An 18448-nucleotide genomic window follows, 5' to 3' on the forward strand; every position below is an offset into this window, starting at 1 on the left:
TTATGAAGAGAGAAGTAACATGCATTTCCTGAATTAAACCTGCTTTTTATTTCCTCTTTAATATAATTTTCATTTGTTAATATTACTCCTAAGTATTTGAATTTGGAAACTGGTTTAAACTAGTTATCAATAAATTTTGATTATTACCTAACACTTGGTGTCGGCCTGTAAGCATATATTTAGTCGTCTCTTTGTTAACTTCCAAACCTATCTCTTTAGCAGTTTTGAAAAATATTGTAGCATTATTCTTAATTGTATTTATATCATCCCCTAATAAGTCTACATCATCTGCATATGCTAACAACTGAGTCATACTATTTAATTTTAGTCCTTCTTTAGTTTCTTTTACCTTCTTAACAGCATATTCTAAGGCAAAATTAAAGAGCAATGGAGATAATGCATCTCCTTGTTTTAACCCATCATGAATTGTAAATTTGTCACACACATTAATACCCACACGAATTTTACTTTCTGTTTCACTGGTGCATACTTTTATCATACTAACAAGCTTCTTAGGTATTCCAAACTCGACTAATATATTATATAATTTATCTCTTTTGACCGAATCATATGCTTTTTTCAAATCAATGAATAGCTGATGGACATTTTGATTATATTCCCACTTTTTTTCAAGTGTGTGTCGGATGTGAAAAATTTGATCTGTAGTTGATCTGTTATGTTTAAATCCACATTGATAATCACCTATAGTTTCATTAGCATATGGGGTTATTTTTGTTAAAAGAATGTTAGATAACATTTTATTTGTTGTTGAGAGTAGAGAAATTCCACGGTAATTATTCCAGTTCATCTTATCACCTTTTTTAAACACTGGAACAATTATGGATTGTTTCTACTGTTGAGGTATTTCTTCTTTATTCCATATTAAACAAATTAATTTATGAATTTGACATATTAACGAATTTCCACCATATTTAATTAACTCAGCTGGTATTAAATCAATGTCAGGTGATTTGTTATTCTTTAGCCTTTTAATAGCATCTTTAACTTCAGTCAAGTTAGGTTCTGGAACTAAAGGTTCTGCTGTGTGTACTTCATTTACTTCTGATTTATCTCCTAAATGAACATTTAAAAGGTCCTTAAAGTAGTTCTTCCATCTATTTAGAATATCGCTTGGATCAGCTAGAAAATCACCCTCTTTAACTTTTATCAAGTTTACTTTAGGTTGCCACCCCTTTCTAAATTCATTTACACCTTTATATAAATCTGATATTTTTGTTTGTTTCAATTTCGTTAATTTTGCTTTTCAAGTAATCTCTTTTTTTTACTTCTAAACGTGCGGTTAACATCTCGCTTTATTCTATTATAATTGCTTAGATTTGTATCATCAGAGTTATTTAACCACCTAAGTCTAGCCTGATTTCTTATTTCTATTAGATTATGACATTCATTATCAAACCATGGCTTACTTTTTCTTGGTTTATGGTATCCTATACTTTCTTTAGCTGCTGATTCTATTGCATTACGTATGTGCTCCCAATTCTTATTTACGTCTGTTTCATTTATATTTTCATAATCATTTAAATCCTGCAAAACAACAAATCTATTTGACAATTTAATTTGGTAATCTTTCTTAATTCTTTCTTCAGCAAATTTTCCTGTATTAAATTTTAGAACTTTTAGATTTTGTTGCTTATAATTTATCACTGAGAGTCTTTCTCTTAATTTAGCAATTACTAAATAATGGTCACTGGCACAGTCAGCACCTCTATGTGTACGAACATCAATTATACTAGTATGCCTTCTCTTATCAATGAGAATATGATCTATCTGATTATGAGTTTTACCATCTGGAGAAGACCAGGTATATTTATGGATATCTTTATGTTTAAAAGTAGTACTTTTCACAATTAAATTCTTTGAGGTTGCAAAAGTAATCAATCTTATACCATTATCTTTACTTAATTCATGAAGACTTTCTTTACCAATCGTCGGTTTAAATGTCTCTTCTTTGCCAATCTGTGCATTACAGTCACCTAACAGAATTTTCATATCATACTGAGAAAATTTATCAAAGACCTGTTCTAACTCTGTATAAAAATCATCTTTAGTATTATCTTTATCTTCCGTTGGTGCATGTATGTTTATTAAAATAATTTTACACCACCTATCCTGTAAAACTGCATATGATATCCTATCATTAATAAATTCTACTGTTTTAAGAGCCGAGATAATTCTATTATTTATGAAAAAGCCTGTTCCAAAATTATGATTTTCAGTACCACCATAGAAAAAAGTATAATTTTTAGTTTTGCAATTCCCTTCTCCTGGCCACCTAACTTCCTGGACAGCTACTACATCTAATTTATACTTAACTATCTCATTAACTGTACACTGAAATGCCCCAGGCCAGTAAAGGCTCAGAACATTCCAGGTGCCTAATTTAATATCCTTATTCCTAATGTAGATCTTATCCTTAGTCCAGGGACCTCCCAAAGTAGTCCCCACCTGGAGATCCGAATGGGGGACTATTTTACCTCCAGATTATTTTACCTTGGGAACATCCATGGCCTTATATTGCTGTTTCTTGACATGTCTTTTTACAGTGCAGAGTTGTCAGCTCTACGCCTAACCCCCAATATGAATGGAGGAAAATCGGCAAACACTGTATTAAAAAAACACACTGCAGGTTCGACGATATAAAGACATTGCCAGTTAAATTCAAAACCACAGATCTTCAAAACTCGGTGAGTCGGTATTGTATGCTCTGAGATTCTCATAATTCCCGAGATTCTCGCAAAACCTGGAATTCGAGTTTCGTCTGCCTGCCATGGCAGTTCTAGTGTCGCCCCAGTTACCGGAAAAGCAGTCTGCTGCCCTCGGTTGTGTGATGCCTCACTTATTTTTAAGCTAACAAGTACTAACTTGTGTTATAAGAGTTCAAAGTGGTGGCCCACTGCATTCACACATTCCTGTCATATTTTGATGGAATTTTGTTTGACACAAAAAAGTTTCTCTTCCGTAATTCTTGTAAGTTCTGTTTGTATATTGTCTGTCAGTTCATGTATAAAATCTATTTTTTAGGGTTATTGAACATACTGGAATTTTACAGGAAAAATAGCACACACAAACACACTGAAATTAGAGAGAAATTACACTGCATGCTAAAACGAACAGAACTGTACTGATAAGTAAGAAAATTTATGCTCGCAATGTGAGTTTCAAACAGTGTGAACCCTTCGGGTGATTCGGGTCCTTGAATCAGCTGTCGGTTAGTAGGGCCATAGAAACACTGCCTGGGTAAATTTCACCCAACGTGCAGTCATATGTTTCAGTTTCGTATTCCAACAGGTTCTTTTTTCTCATTTTTATCAATTTTCATTTAATTCAAATGTTCAAAATTACAATCATATTTATCAATGAAATATATTACAAATTTCATTTTTTACAAAACATTTTTTATCAGTGTGTGTCCTTGCATTATGGCAGAAAATGCTCTTCTTTCTACTTTTTCTCAACTTTATCTTTGATTAATGAAAAGAAAATGTTATAAAATAAAATAAAATAAAAAATAAAATTAGGTTATTCATTGAAGATATTATTTACATGCTTTGAAACAATTGAAATTTGGGCTTAAGAAGCAATATTCTTTTGAGTATTTTTTTACCCATGTGTCCACTAAACGTTATAGAGTATGTTAGAGGGTCAAATTTTCTGAAGAAAAGTCTTCAACTCCTATGAATTGAATCATATCTTTCTCAGTGTTACAGATACAAAAATGTGTGTTCTTAGATAAATCATTCTTGTAGAATGAATATTACACCTAACTAACTCTCTAGCCTTCTTAAACCTGAAGGTTCATGGCTGCAGCAATACAGGCCTTCCATCTGTCCCTATCTTGAGCAAGATCTATATAATCTTTTCCATCCCTACCGATTTCCCTTAGGTCTATCTCAACGTTTTCCCTCAGTCATCGTCTTGGCCTTCCTACAGGCCTCTTACCATCAGGTTTCCCAACAAGAATCCTGTAAACTCCTCTTTCCTCTCCCATTCATGCCACATGGCCTTCCCACCTTGATCTTCTTGATTTAATTATTCTAATAATATCTGGACATGAATACAAATTATGTAGTTCTAAATTATGTAACCTTCTCCACTCACCTGTCTCCTCATCCCTTTTAGGTTCAAATATTTTCCTGAGGATCATATTTTCAAATACTCTCAATTTATGTTCCTCTTCTACTGTAAGGGACCAACTTTCTTAGATATTAAACGAGAAAACAAAAGTTTATGAAGAGAGAAGTAACATGCATTTCCTGAATTAAGCCTACTTTTTATTTACTCTTTAATATAATTTTCACTTGTTAATATTACTCCTAAGTATTTGAATTTGGAAACTGGTTCAAACTAGTTGTTATCAATAATTAGATTTTGATTATTACCTAACACTTGGTTTTGGCCTGTAAGCATATATTTAGTTTTCTCTTTGTTAACTTCCAAACCTATCTCTCTAGCAGTTTTGAAAAATATTTTAGCATTATTCTTAATTGTATTTATATCATCCCCTAATAAGTCTACATGAAATTACATATTACACCTTGGAGGCCAAAGCCTCCCCGATGGCGCAGTGGTAACGTCGTCGCCTTGTAATCAAGGGGTCCCGGGTTCGGTACCCGGTGGAGGCACAAGTGGTTCGGATCCCACTTTAAACTGTAGGTCCAGTCCCAATTAGCCTTACTGTGCATAAAGTGGACTTAAAACAACAAATCAACCAACCTTGGAGGCCAATTTGTGTCCTATGGCATTTTGAAATGCTTATATCCTCTCAAGTGAGATATTTAAATTGTTGCATTACTAAAGAATATGAAACGTTTGATTTTCTTGGAGATTGCTTGTGTAGCCCAATTTGAGCTGTAGATAATATAATTCTGCTCTCACCACCCTCTGTTCATATAAAGAAAATTTCAATTTTTATTACTCCATATAAACCATATACATTGGTATTTGGAGGGTTCAGTACAGTTCATATAAAAGAAAAATATGTAATTACAAATGTTCTATAATTTACAATCTAGATATTCACTAACACTATAATATTCCTTATTAACTAATAGTTTCTTTAATTTATTTTTGAAACTTGTCATACTTTCTGCTTTTATATCATTTGGTAAATGGTTGAATATTTTAATTGCCATCTGTTGGGGTCCTTCTTGAACTAATGTTAGCCTGGTGAAGTAAGGCTTTAAGAGCTGTTTATTTCGGGTGTTATATGTGTGTTCTATTGAACTTCGCAGCGCAATATTTTTTCTGGCATATAATGACATTTCATATATGTACAGAGAAGGGAGGGTTAATATTTTAAATTTCTTAAACAACGTTTTGCACGATTCCCTAGGCTTTATACCTGCTATAATCCTAATGGCTTGCTTTTGTTTTCTAAATGCTTCTAAACTTGCCGGTGAGTTCCCCCAAAATTCTATTGCATAATTTATTAGTGAATGAAACATTGCATAATATACCTGAATTAGTGAATTTGTTTGAAGTGTTTGTTTTAATAACCGCAGTGCAAATATTTTGGAATTTAGTTTTTTAACAAGTATTTTTACGTGGTTTGACCAATTTAGATTTTCATTTATAGTAACTCCTAAAAATTTTGTTTCTCTAACTAATATTACTGGAACATGTCTATTCTTTACTACATCTTTAATTTTATTGTTTTGTTTTGTGTGAAATAGCACGTAATTTGTTTTCTGTTCATTCAATAGTAATTTATTACTGTCAAACCAAGATTTCATTTCTTCCATTGTTTTTTCAATGTTGGCTTCTAACTCGTTCACATCATTTCCCTTTATTATTGCGCTAGTATCGTCTGCGTACAACAAAATCTTTGTATTCTGTATATTAAATGGTAAATCATTTATGTACAAAAGAAAAAGTAGTGGGCCTAATATTGATCCTTGGGGAACTCCATATTTTAATGTCTTTAGAGTGGATTTGTATTTTCTTACGTATCCTTCTTTTTCGTGGCTAATTTCAACACATTGCATTCTGTTTGATAAGTATGATTTCATAATTTCAAGCGCGTTACCCCTTATCCCATAGTGTTCCATTTTAGAAATTAATATTTTGTGGTTTACTAAATCAAAGGCTTTTGTCAAGTCGTAAAATATTCCGAGAACTAATTTTTTATCGTTTATACCTTGCAAGATGTTTTCGATTAATGTATGTGTTGCACTTGCTGTGCTTTTATTTTCAGTAAATCCATGTTGTTCTTTTGATAGTATGTTGTGTTTATTAAGGAACTGTAGAAGGCGACGTTTTAGTAAGTTTTCTAGAATTTTGCTTAGCACAGGTAGTAATGAAATTGGTCTGTAATTTTGAACCATGTTTCTACTTCCATTTTTAAATACTGGGTTGACTTTTGCTATTTTTAGTTTAGTGGGAAAGATGCCATTCGCGATACATTCATTAAAGAGATATTCTAAAATGGGTGCTAACAACTCCTTGATTTCTTTTATTACTCTGATTGGAAATTCGTCTCCTACAGCCTTTGAGTCTTTTAAATTACATATCTCCTTCAATATTTCATTTGTTGTGGTTGGTGTTAAAAACATGCTTTCTAGAGTGCGCGGTTTAGAGTTACACAAAAGTTGCAATGGGTTTTTTGCATTATTTATATTTGTTACTAAGTTATCTCCTAATTCGGTGAAGTATTTATTAAATGTTTCACACACTACAAATGGATCGTCTATTTCAATATCATTTGTGCATAATTTTATATTGTTATTTGTTTTTCTCTCTTTCATTACAGTATTTTCATTTACAACGTCCCACATTGCTTTGCTTTTGTTGTTTGAAGACACAATTTTGTTCGCATAATATTTTTGTTTGGCATCTCTTATTTGTTTTTTATAGTAATTTATGTAAAATTTATTTACAGATTTATTTATGGGAGTGCGTTGACTTTGACTTATTAGGGATCTTTTTATTTTGCTATATTGTTTTACCTCTCGTGTTATCCATTGTTTTCTCCTTCCAGTTTTGGCTTGTATTTTTCTTTTGGGGAAAGCATTGTCAAAAATATTGTAGAGTGTATTTGTAAAAATTGTGAACTTTTCATCACTGTCTATTTGACTTACATATATTTGGCTCCAAGATTCTATTTCTATCAAAGATTTAAATTTGTACATATTTCTTTGACTATATATTCTATTTTCATGCATAACAGGTTGTTTGGTAACACGTGTAGTTTTTACGTGCATTATTTGGCACGTGTGATCAGAGAGACCGTTCTTAATGTCATATGAGATGTCACCGTGATCGAGATTTGTAAGAACATTGTCAATTGCAGTTTCGGAATTAGATGTTATTCTGGTAGGCTTTTTAATTAAATAGTTAATATTATACGATAAAGTTAGTGTCAACAAACGGTTTCGCTCAGGGCAGTCTTTTAGAAAATCAACATTGAAATCTCCACAAACTAATACTTTTTTCTTATGAATATTTGGTATGTTATTTAGTACATTTTCAAGACGTTCAAGAAATATTTCTAAAGACCCTAATTGGCTCCGGTAGACCGAAAGTATGACAAGGTTCAAATTATCTATTGTAACAGCAGCACATTCAAAATTTAATTCCGAGGACTCGTTACACAGTTTGTTAGTTAGTCTAGCATGTGGCAGCAGAGAGTTTTTTACTAAAATTAGAGAACCACCTCGTTGGTATGTCACTCTACAAAAACCGCTAATTATTTTATAATTACTAATTTTCAAAAGTTTTATATTTTCACTGTTGAGCCAATGTTCTGTTATGCATATTACATCTGGTTCCGGGTCGATCGTGTTGATCAATACTTCGAGTTCTGCTATTTTGGGAGTTAAGCTTTGTATGTTGTGCATTAGGATGGTAAAAATATCACTCTGGGTGCTTACCTGCTGTCCCGTTGGGGTCACCGATCTCCCGCTCCCCCTCTCTCACTTGGAAACACCCACCGCTGCCTCTAACGGGCTCACTTTCACTTTCTCCCCCCCAAATTTTTCACTCACTCAAGGGTCACGGAAATTTAATCTTCTTTCAGGAACGACACCCGGGGCACATTCCTTGGAATCCGGCGAAATCTGGAGTCCTGCTTTGTCCCTCTCGTAGTCAATGCACTGTTGCAACGTGTACGCCACTCCATTCACGACGAGTTTGTCGTATCGCAAGTGAGCGGCGGATCCATCTTTTCTTGCTTGCACCAAATGAGGTTTCAGCTTTTCCCTCTTTTTTTGCACACCGTCCGAATAATGTTCAGATACCGCCACACCAATCGTTTTGAGTTGGTTCGATTTCCTAAGGATCTCCTGTCGCTTTTTATAAGAATTGAGACGCACGACGATCGGCCTCCTCCCACGCACTCTGCCCATTCTGTGAGCTCTCTCCACCATATCTGGAGAAATATTCACGTCCGTCTTGTTCTTGATGAGAGCAATCACTTTTTCTTCTGATTCATCCCAGCTTTCATTTTTTTCCGTGTTTTCTTCCACGCCGTAAAATATGATGTTGTTTCTCTTTGACTGCCCTTCGAGGTAGTCTACCTTCTCGCTCAAAAACAGGTTGTCTTTCCTCAATTGCTCCACGTCTTTTTTCGCCTCCACCACTTGATTTTCGAGAGCAGAGATTTTTTCAATCGCGCTTTTTAGCTCCATCCGGAAATGCCTTATCTCTCCCTTGAGGTCCGCCTGTCCATCCTTCAGGTCTCGCAGCATCTTCATGACGTCGTCCATCTCGGGGCCTGGATTTGCTTCAATCCCCTGTGCCAGGAGCAGCATAATGATAAGGAATGCACTTATGAAACAACACTTCCCACTGAAATGATATTCCGATCCATGTCCACTTGTCTTCGTCGATGTAACACAGAAACGTATGCAGAAGCAGCCTATGGAGGCTCTCCATTGTTCCGTGCCGATACCCATTTGGCAACGTTGGGTTTGTGGGAGCGAATTTTTCTACGTCTGCTCGCTATGGTGAACTGAACTATGGTTACTCTGAACAATAATAGACCTTTATTCAATTTAAAAACGCATGTTTGGTTCATGTACAGATTAGTATGTAGGCAATTTAAAGCTAACACCTTAGGCTTGCTTTAGATGAAATCATTTTCCTTAACATTTATTCCATTATCCATATGTTGCTGTGTAAAATCAGAAGCAAGCTGTAGGTCATGAGTAGAGCCCGGAAGTTTGGCAAAATCCCTCTTTTTATCTACTGCATATATTGATAATTTTTTTTTTCCGAATATGCCTTTTTTTATGTTTCGAATGTTTAAGAAGTCTTTTCATTTTTCCTATTTTGCCTGTTTGGGACCCCACTGCCTATTTTTAATTATAATGCCTTTTTTCAATGAAATTTGACAATTTCTTTAAAAAAATGTGTAGGATAATTTATTTTTCTCGCAAAAAACGTTGTTGGCATTTATTTTTCTTGCGTTTATTATGTGAATAATTTTCGCCTTATTAAAGTAATATTGAACTCAGGTATGTTTCAACATTACTGAAGGAGAAAAGTGTGAGAAAAAAGTATTTCATGCTGATTTAGGATATTGCCTTTCCGTTAACATTTCCTTGTGCATGATTGACTGATGAATACCTGTTGCAGAACACCTGCACAATTACGTCATCACGTCCAGCGTCCGTGTCAGGAGGTTATTAACAAGAAACAGCACTAATGCCCAAGGGCCTTTGCATGGATTCCAAAATCAAGTTCTCTATCTTTAGTTTAGTTCTGCACTTTGGAGGGAAAGGATCGTGTAGTTGTCATCATGCCGAAATTTAGTTTGCCATTAAAAGTGGTAAGTTACATGGTTACGTGCATGCATTTGGTGAAAGCACATTTTCGACAGACGGTACTATTCTTCTCTGCAATATATGTGATAAAACAATCAACCATGAGAAAAAAATACTTTATATTTCAGCATGTGTCAACAGCAAAACATAAATCTGCAGCTGCTAAAATGATTGGAGAGAAGAAGATATCCCTAATTTCAACAGTGGACACTTCATCCAACAGGAAATTTCAGTTTTCTCTTGAACTGTGCAAAGCTCTCATGGAAGCAGGAATACCTTTCTGGAAAGTGGAAAACAAGTCACTGAGGAAATTCCTGGAGAAATACACTAAAGAAACGGTGCCGTCGGAATCTACGCTGCGGAAAACATATTTAAGCATCTGCTACGAAGAAGCTCTGCAAAGAATTTGTGCTGAAGTTGGTGGAAAAAAGATCTGGATTTCAATAGATGAAACTACGGACGCTACATAGCCAACGTCATCATAGGAAATATGAAACCAACATGCGGAGAATCCTCGTCATTTCTTCTCACGTCAGAACAACTAGAGAGAGCCAATGGTTCATCAATAGCTCAGTTATTCTCAAATTCCCTACTTCTGCTCTGGCCAGATGGTGTACATCATGATGACGTGTTACTTTTTATTAGTGATGCAGCTCCCTATATGAAGAAGGCTGCCATAGCATTGAAAATTCTCTTCCCGAACATGCTTCATATCACATGTGTAGCCCACTCAATGCACAGAATCGCCGAAGAAGTTAGGGTGTTGCACCCAGAAGTGAACAGGTTTATTTCGAACACAAAGAAGATATTTCTGAAATCTCCCTCTCGAACCCGAAAATTTCAGCAAGTTGGGCCTGAGCTTAGTTTACCTCTGCAACCAGTCTTGATGAGATGGGGAACCTGGATATCAGCAGCTATATATTATGCTAACAACCTTGAAAAATCAGTGAGGTGATCGATGCTCTTCCAGAAAATGAAATGCCAGGAGAAAAGGTGTCAGCTGTTGTGGAAAAGTGCAAACGGGTAGTGAGTGAAAATGAGGACCTGAAACAATTGAAAACAATTTGTGATATTCTAAAAGGTAAAAATGCTGTTATCGAAATGAGTCCAGCTACATTAGCTTGTTTTATGTATGCTCCAATAACTTCTGTCGAAGTAAAGTGCTCCCCTGTGCATATCACCACGCCATGAAGGCGTATAGGGGGTGTGGGGGTAACGCCCCACACTTTCTTGATCCCGGTCGTGAGTGGGGGTGATGTGATCAGCATCATGCCCCTGACCGCCTTTACCCCCCAGGGTTTCCCCCAGGTACCCATGTTATTCGACGCTGGGTGGGCGCTGGGGCCGCTTCCATCGTTAGAAAAGTTCCCGGATTTGAACCGGCCGGGGATCGAACCCGGGACCTTGAGCGTGGTAGTCAGACGCGTTACCGACTGAGCCACCGCGGCCACTGTCGAAGTAGAAAGATCATTTTCTATTATGAAAAACATTCTCTCTGACAGACAACTATCAATGAATGTTGAGAACTTAAAGAAAACACCTTGTAGTTATGTGCAATCAAGACGGACAAAATTGAAATGCTCTTCTATAATTTTGCCAGAAATTATAGATAAAAGTAAGCGACTTCCAAATGTGCCTTTTTTTCATTTTTTAGTGACTATTTTCCACATTATAAATGCCTTTTTGTCTGCCTATTTTAACGAAAATAAATGCCTGAACTTCCGGGCTCTAGTCATGAGTGACTTCACACATGGGTAGGGATGTAAAGTTTTCATTTTAACGATAACACTGAAAAGTTGAGGAAAGCAAAATAAAGTGTTTATAATGTATTTGGGTAGGTTAAGGAGGCACGTTTTTGGTGTTTTGGAATGTTGAAATAACCCGAATTTTTCAGAATAACACAGAAGTTTACACTTTCACGTGAAAAATGCTGCGAAATATGCAATATAAACTGGGGATAACACTTCTTCTGTTAAAAAAGAATTACCTGTAGCTCTATTCTGCCATTTGTACCGTAGTTGGTGATAGTTCGATTCAAAAGATATTATCACTCTTCATTTAGTGCACTTTGGTGCAGACATGACTAACAATGTTTAACCTCGTCCTGAAATAGAATTCGCTGGGGGGATTTCCTAGAAGGGAAATTTCGTAGGAACTAAAATTTTCAGAGAGAAGCAAGCACCTGTTATGTTTTGAGCAGGGGGGGGGGGAGGGTGTATGTGTGTGTGTGTACACAAAACGGTCGCAGGGGGATGTTTTTGGCATTATTAGGGAAATGTGACGTGTATGATTGCATCAGGGTGGCGACAGTCCTGAAAAACTGGGAAAAGTCAGGGAATATGAGGGGTCAAAAAAAGTCAGGGAATTTTGTCTGGTTTGGCTTTTTTTTTTTTTTTCGTCGTCGTTATGGAGCTCTGCAAGGGAACAAGAAATCTTGTTGCTAAGTTTCAGCCTCAAATTTTAGGCCCCTTTTATGCACAACACAAACACGGTGCCAGAACAGTGGGGTAAAGCATTTGTCGGATGAACATTTTACGCTCCGGTGATACGTACATACAATTTTTGTCGAATATCGCCGCCCGACAAAGTGTCTCACTACAACATGCGACAGAAATCGCATACATGGCACTCATATGGTATTGATTTTTGTTGGGTGTCTTTGGACAGCAGTGCTGGCCCACAACATTGCTGTTACAAAATTACTTCTTTAACATTTAGTTGTTCATTATTTCTTCCCTGTTACCTCAACAGAATCAACACGCTGTAGGCCTGTAATGTAGTCCCTTTCCAATATGGGATGACCATCCACACCTTCTCGTGGCATGGTGACAAAACATCTGCCCGGCGACAGCGACACATCACCCTGGCCTGCTTTTAAAAGCCAATGCCAGCAGGATTACCCAAGAGAACGAGGCGACCTTGAATCAGCCAATGGGAGACTTTTTTTATGTGGAGGGAAACTTTGTATTACAATCGGCAAGGGATGGAAGAAAGTCAGGGATGCCGTCGGTGAAGTAGACTGATGTCCTCAGTGTTGCGAACTGCATAATTAAGTGTCCACACCAGCGTTGTAGCATATCAACCAAGCAAGTTACAATTTTAATATTTTTAAATAAACCATAAACTTTCAAAGCATACGAAAAACACAAAAATATGATTGCTGACATGCATATGACATATTCTATGATCATAATAAAAATATCACAGGCTTTAATGTTCAATGTATGAACCATTGTTTCCACTGACACACAGTCATATTTTTGACAAATGGCCCTGAAACACTCACAAATTAACTCTAATATAAGTACACACAATATTGTTAGAAACGTTGAATACATGGGAGAACAATTACTATTGTGTTGATCCACTTTTAGCTAAGACCAGAGTTTTGTCCAGAATGCATATGGGTCAGTCCCAGTGGCGTGCAGCGACATTTTTGTTGGGGAAGCAGATCCCGAAAAGTTAAGATTGATTGATTTGCTTTATTTTACTTCGCCTTTTGTGCCAGTTTTGGCTAATTTGCGAAGACTGGGATTAGTGATGACATGATGAAATTGATGAATAGACACTCGCAAACATCCATGCCCATGCCGGGATTCGAACCTGGAACCCCTGGCATCGTAGCATGTGTGCTAAGCACTCCACCACGAGGGCCAGAGAAAAATTAAGAAAACCAAGAATCCATTGCTTCTACATGGTACGTTATACTGAAATATGAGCACTCTACCTGATTCTGTTTCCTTATCGTCTCTGGTACTTCAAGATTGTCTTCAATCACCGAGTATTTGAAAGGAAAAGGTGAATGTCCTGGCACAGTTGTTTATTTATTCGAACCTCATTTGGTCTGTTGTCTGTTAATGCAACAGACGAACACAGATGATTGAATCAGTTTTCATGATTTTCACATATTGCAATATTCACAAATCCATTTTGGCACCACGTATTTCTTTCCGTAGAAAATAGTAAACAATAGCAGTACTAAATTTTTTAAGCTTTCGGTTTCCACATAACCACTAACTTCCCGCAAAAATAAACAAAACAAATAGAAATTAGCAAGCTCGAGAAACTTTTAACCTCGCAAAGTGTTTGGAAAAAAACGTGACAGCGATTTTTAAATATTATCTTAAACATGTATTGATTATGCTGTGCAACAGTTATCATTATTGAACCTGGGATTCCCAATCAAACAATTACCAAAAGTAGTGCTTTTTTCATCACAACATATTACTTTCTTTAAAGACTTCTACTTCCTGTGCAGGTAAGAATGGTAACACAATTATTTTCTGTTAGGACTGTCCTCCTCTCCAACAATACTAAAATCACCACATAGTTTCAGAGATATGGCATATATATTCGTTCGTCCACTCAACTTCTAAAAATCTTGAAATTTTCAAATATTTGTGCCTAAAAAGTGTCACTAAAAACACATTTGTGTTTCGGAATGGTTCAGATCCCTGATCAACAGAACTTCACATTTCCACTACCGTGTAACAATTAAGAGTACAGCAGTTAAAAATTACTATTTATTTCTGAATTCTTTCATGAAACTCAAATCAAAGTAAGCTCCAGCATATCGCATATTCTTAGAAACTTGATTCTTGCCACGAACTGCGGTAAATGTCAAAAATGCTTTGAAATCAAAACCTCACGTGGCGCGGCAGTGACAATAGAAGGGATGCAAAGGTTCAATAATTTTTCTTTGTTGTAGAAAAGTTTCTTGTCTTTGCACTTGCAACTGAGTGTGTTGTATTTCTTTACTTTGAAATTGAAAACTGAAACAATATTAACAATTATTTACAAATAATATTTTGTTACTAATGTTGAAGTTAAGCAGTGTCTTTATCCCAGAAAAGAGGATATTTCCAAATTTTCATAAAAACCCAACCGGACCATTTTTAGGACCAAAAAAGAGGATTTGTCGAGGTAAAAGTGGTTGTCTGGTAACCCTAAACTATTTGCGTCGCTGCAACTGTTACAGTGAGCCCTCACGAGTTTCTCACTCAGGGTGCACTCCCCCAACCCTAATAGTGGAGTCACCTGCTGCTACGTCACTCCACTTCCATTTGGGATCATCTCCTGACCTATGAGCTGTATGTATCAGCAAAATAAATTGAAAGCAAATCCATGACTACGAGGGTCACTATTTATATTTTGAGCCTTGGCAACACTGATTGAAGTTAGGCACGATTTGACGTTTGCACGGAATCGTCTGGCATTATTGACCATAACGTAATTCAAATGTTTTGGCAATAGCTTCATTTGTGTTGTTTATGTTGCCTTGGAGATTGCGCAACAACAATAAAATGGAATTAACTCGTGAACATTTTTGTGCGATGATTTTGTACGATTTTTTGCGTGGATTATCAAGACAAGAGTGCATCGATCAACTTACTTCTACATTTGGCGATGAAGCCCCATCCTTTGCCACTGTGAAACGCTGGTATAACGAATTTAATCGTGGCCGCCATTCGCTCACCGACGAGATTCGCGAAGGTCGTCCAAAATCAGTTGTTGTTCAAGAAAACATTGATGCTGTGCAAAATCTAATACTGCCAGATCGTCATGTGACATACTGTGAGATTGAGGCAACCATATATAAAATATTACATGATCATTTAGCTGTGAGAAAGGTATGTTCTCGTTGGATCCCACACAATTTGACAAAAACTCAAAAAGACGCTCGCGTCAATTGGTGCAAATAAATGCTCAATAAATACAATCGTGGTGCTTCAAAAGACGTATATAAGATTGTAACAGGTGACAAATCATGGATATATGCATATGCGCCAGAACGTAAACAGCAGTCGACTGTATGGGTGTTTCAAGATGAACCCAATCCAACAAAAGTTGTTCGCGCTCGAAGCACATCGAAACAAATGGTCGCCTGTTTTTTCGGGAAAACTGGTCATGTGGCAACTGTGCCTTTAGAGGAACATAGAACGGTCAACTCTGAATGGTACACAACAATTTGTTTGCCAGAGGTCTTCGGTCAAATACGGAAAACAAACAAACGCCATCGGATCATTCTTCATCAAGACAATGCCAGCTGTCACACATCTCGTCTAACAACCGACTTTATGAACACTCAAAAAATCGAATTGATGGGTCATCTGCCATACAGTCCTGATTTGGCACCCAATGACTTCTTCTTGTTCCCGAATGTCAAGAATAAATTGTGTGGACAACGATTTTCGTCGGCAGAAGATGCCGTTGATGCGTTCAAAAACCATATTATGGAGGTGTCTCAAGAAGATTGGAAAAACTGCTTTGACAAATGGTTCGAATGAATGCAAAAGTGTATTGACCATAAAGGAGAATACTTCGAAAAACAATAAAGCAGTTTTCAATGCCAAATTCCTGTTTTTCATTGTTAGGCTCAAAATATAAATAGTGACCCTCGTATGAAGCAATTTTTCATCTTTCAATTGGGTGATTTCATGTGGAATGACCCAACTGTGCAAGTTTTGTGGCACATTTCACTGTGAAAATTATCTTCACCCCATCATAGGAGATCTGTCAGATTAAAAACCATGTATACTTAAGTTTGGACTCATTAAAAATTAACTAGTACAGAAAAATGAGACATCAACATTTAGTTTTGAATTCTGCATTAATCTATGGTAACCCTATTTTTTCAAGTATGCCTTCGATTTTTTATCGTTATAAGAAGGGCCACGTGCATTGAACTGTTGAATCAGCAGGCTGACATTGAATGTGGTGTGGACAGTGCATGCAGTGTTGCCACATTCAGCGCACATCGCTAATCCATTGAATATTAATCTATAATATAGGTTTTGTAATGTGAGTTTACAGAGGTGATGGGTTTTAAAGACGGCTACAAAGAGCTTGAAAACAAGGCCAAGGTTGCTTTTCATTGCCTACTATTTTGTTCACAAAGTTACATTTTCACAAAAAGGTATTTGTTTTCTAAATCCTAAGACAAATGGTAATATAGTTTAGAGTAGTAAGAGTGTTAACATATGTCTATTGCTATACCACAACAAATCTATCCATAATACTTGAAATAAAAGTGTTAAATTCGGAATGTGTAGGTAAAACTGTTCCTTTCTTCCAGGACCATGTTTCCAGAGCTGGATCTCTAAGGACTCCCTGAAGTGGAAGCTGGTTTGATAGAGAAGCCATCGTCCATAGAGCTTCCCTTTGCTTGTGAGTAGTGGTGTTATTTAAAGTTTCTGACATCACCTAGGCATTGTGAATTAAGATAGGAGGACATTCAAACTAGACTCACTTAAATTGAAGTCATGTTTGATAGCCAGCACACTTTAAAATCTTTTTCCAATTCTTTGAAATTGATTGGAAAATCAGTTGACTATTGAGCTTCCTCTTTTTTGAAGTTCGAAAAGTCATCAGCGAACGCTAGACACAGATGGACAAGAAATGTCTGAGGCTTTCAAGTCATGTGTATTATAATTTGCTACAAGATGTGTGTTTATGAGCTGCCGTAGTCTAGTCTGTAGGATGTCTGGCTGCCATACAGGAAATCTGGGTTTGATTACTGGAGTGGGTGATCTTAGGTTAGAATTTTTTCAGCCTTGTCCCCACATAATGTGGTTATGGGGCTCACCCAGCCTCAAATCAATGGGTACCTGAGGGGGGGGGGGGGTGAGGCAAAGGAGGCCGGAGCCAAAATGGCCAAGATGGAGAATGTGTCGCATGGCATTTTTGTATACTTGAGAAAGGTATCCGCTGATATCGGTGATTTAATTTCAGTTTATAAGTTTTCACTGGTATCAATTCAACCTTATTGCCTACACCTTTATATTATTGTTGGGGAAACGTTGTTCAAAATAACCAACAGCTTGGTCTGTTTTTATCTTTCTTTTTCCAAGTTTAAGAATAGTTTGTGTTGATTTGTGGTTAAGACATAAATGCTTAATTGTTTTTGTTAATCATTTCAGCATTCATTGTGATCTATATTGATTTAGTTTATATTACTTCCCTTTTCTGCCTGGCTAATTGTGTTGATGCATACGAGATGAAGGAAGTGATAAATACAAGCCCCAGGAAGGATTATTCTTTGTGGTCAGGTGCTAGTGCCTCGTTAACCTGCAAAAAAAATACACTCCAGGGTGTAATACATGAAAGGGAGGTGTACACTTTAGAGATTACTCCTTGCACCCCTACTGCTGAAGGGTAGGAAATGTTATAGGTAGAGACTGGATTTTAAAGGGGGGAAATTTCCTCTAAAAAGGACAAAAAGGGGGGGGGAAGGACTACAGTTTCATTTAAAATATTTTTATTAGAGTGCAAAGATAAACTATAGTCCTTTTAATTTCCTTTTTTTGAATGTACAGTAAATAATACCATCCATTTCAATGAAATATTCCTTGAAACAGCTTACCACATTCCATAGCTTACTGTCACTTATACTTCGCTTTGCCATTTCACTGACACTCAGTACTGTCGTCACTGTCACACAGTTAAGCTAAAACTATTCTAAAAGACTTAGCAATAAAAGTAAATCTAGCACAACCCAACAGGTGTGCCACTTTGTTGCTTCGTAAGCCCAGATCACATTGTTTCAACAATCGCTGCAACATGCTCCCAACACTCACGGAGGGAAACTAAGGTAGAAGGCTCTTGTTCTTTCTTTCCTCTAAACTGCACCAAATGGACAATTGTTGAATGTTTTGTTTAGGAAAAAT

The 18448-nt window shown here is 36.5% G+C and overlaps 1 long non-coding RNA gene across 1 annotated transcript in view; it reads left to right on the forward strand.

The window, feature by feature from the left end:
- LOC145982944 (uncharacterized) overlaps positions 1-18448 on the forward strand; it is a 47619-nt gene that overhangs the window by 18355 nt on the left and 10816 nt on the right. The window contains exon 2 of the long non-coding RNA XR_014441210.1: positions 16858-16949. This is a non-coding gene — a long non-coding RNA (uncharacterized LOC145982944). The remainder of the gene's footprint in view (positions 1-16857; positions 16950-18448) is intronic.

This window comes from Lepisma saccharinum, unplaced genomic scaffold (genome assembly GCF_977018435.1).
Source record: "Lepisma saccharinum unplaced genomic scaffold, izLepSacc3.1 HAP1_SCAFFOLD_479, whole genome shotgun sequence".
Taxonomy (NCBI): Eukaryota; Metazoa; Arthropoda; class Insecta; order Zygentoma; family Lepismatidae; genus Lepisma; species Lepisma saccharinum.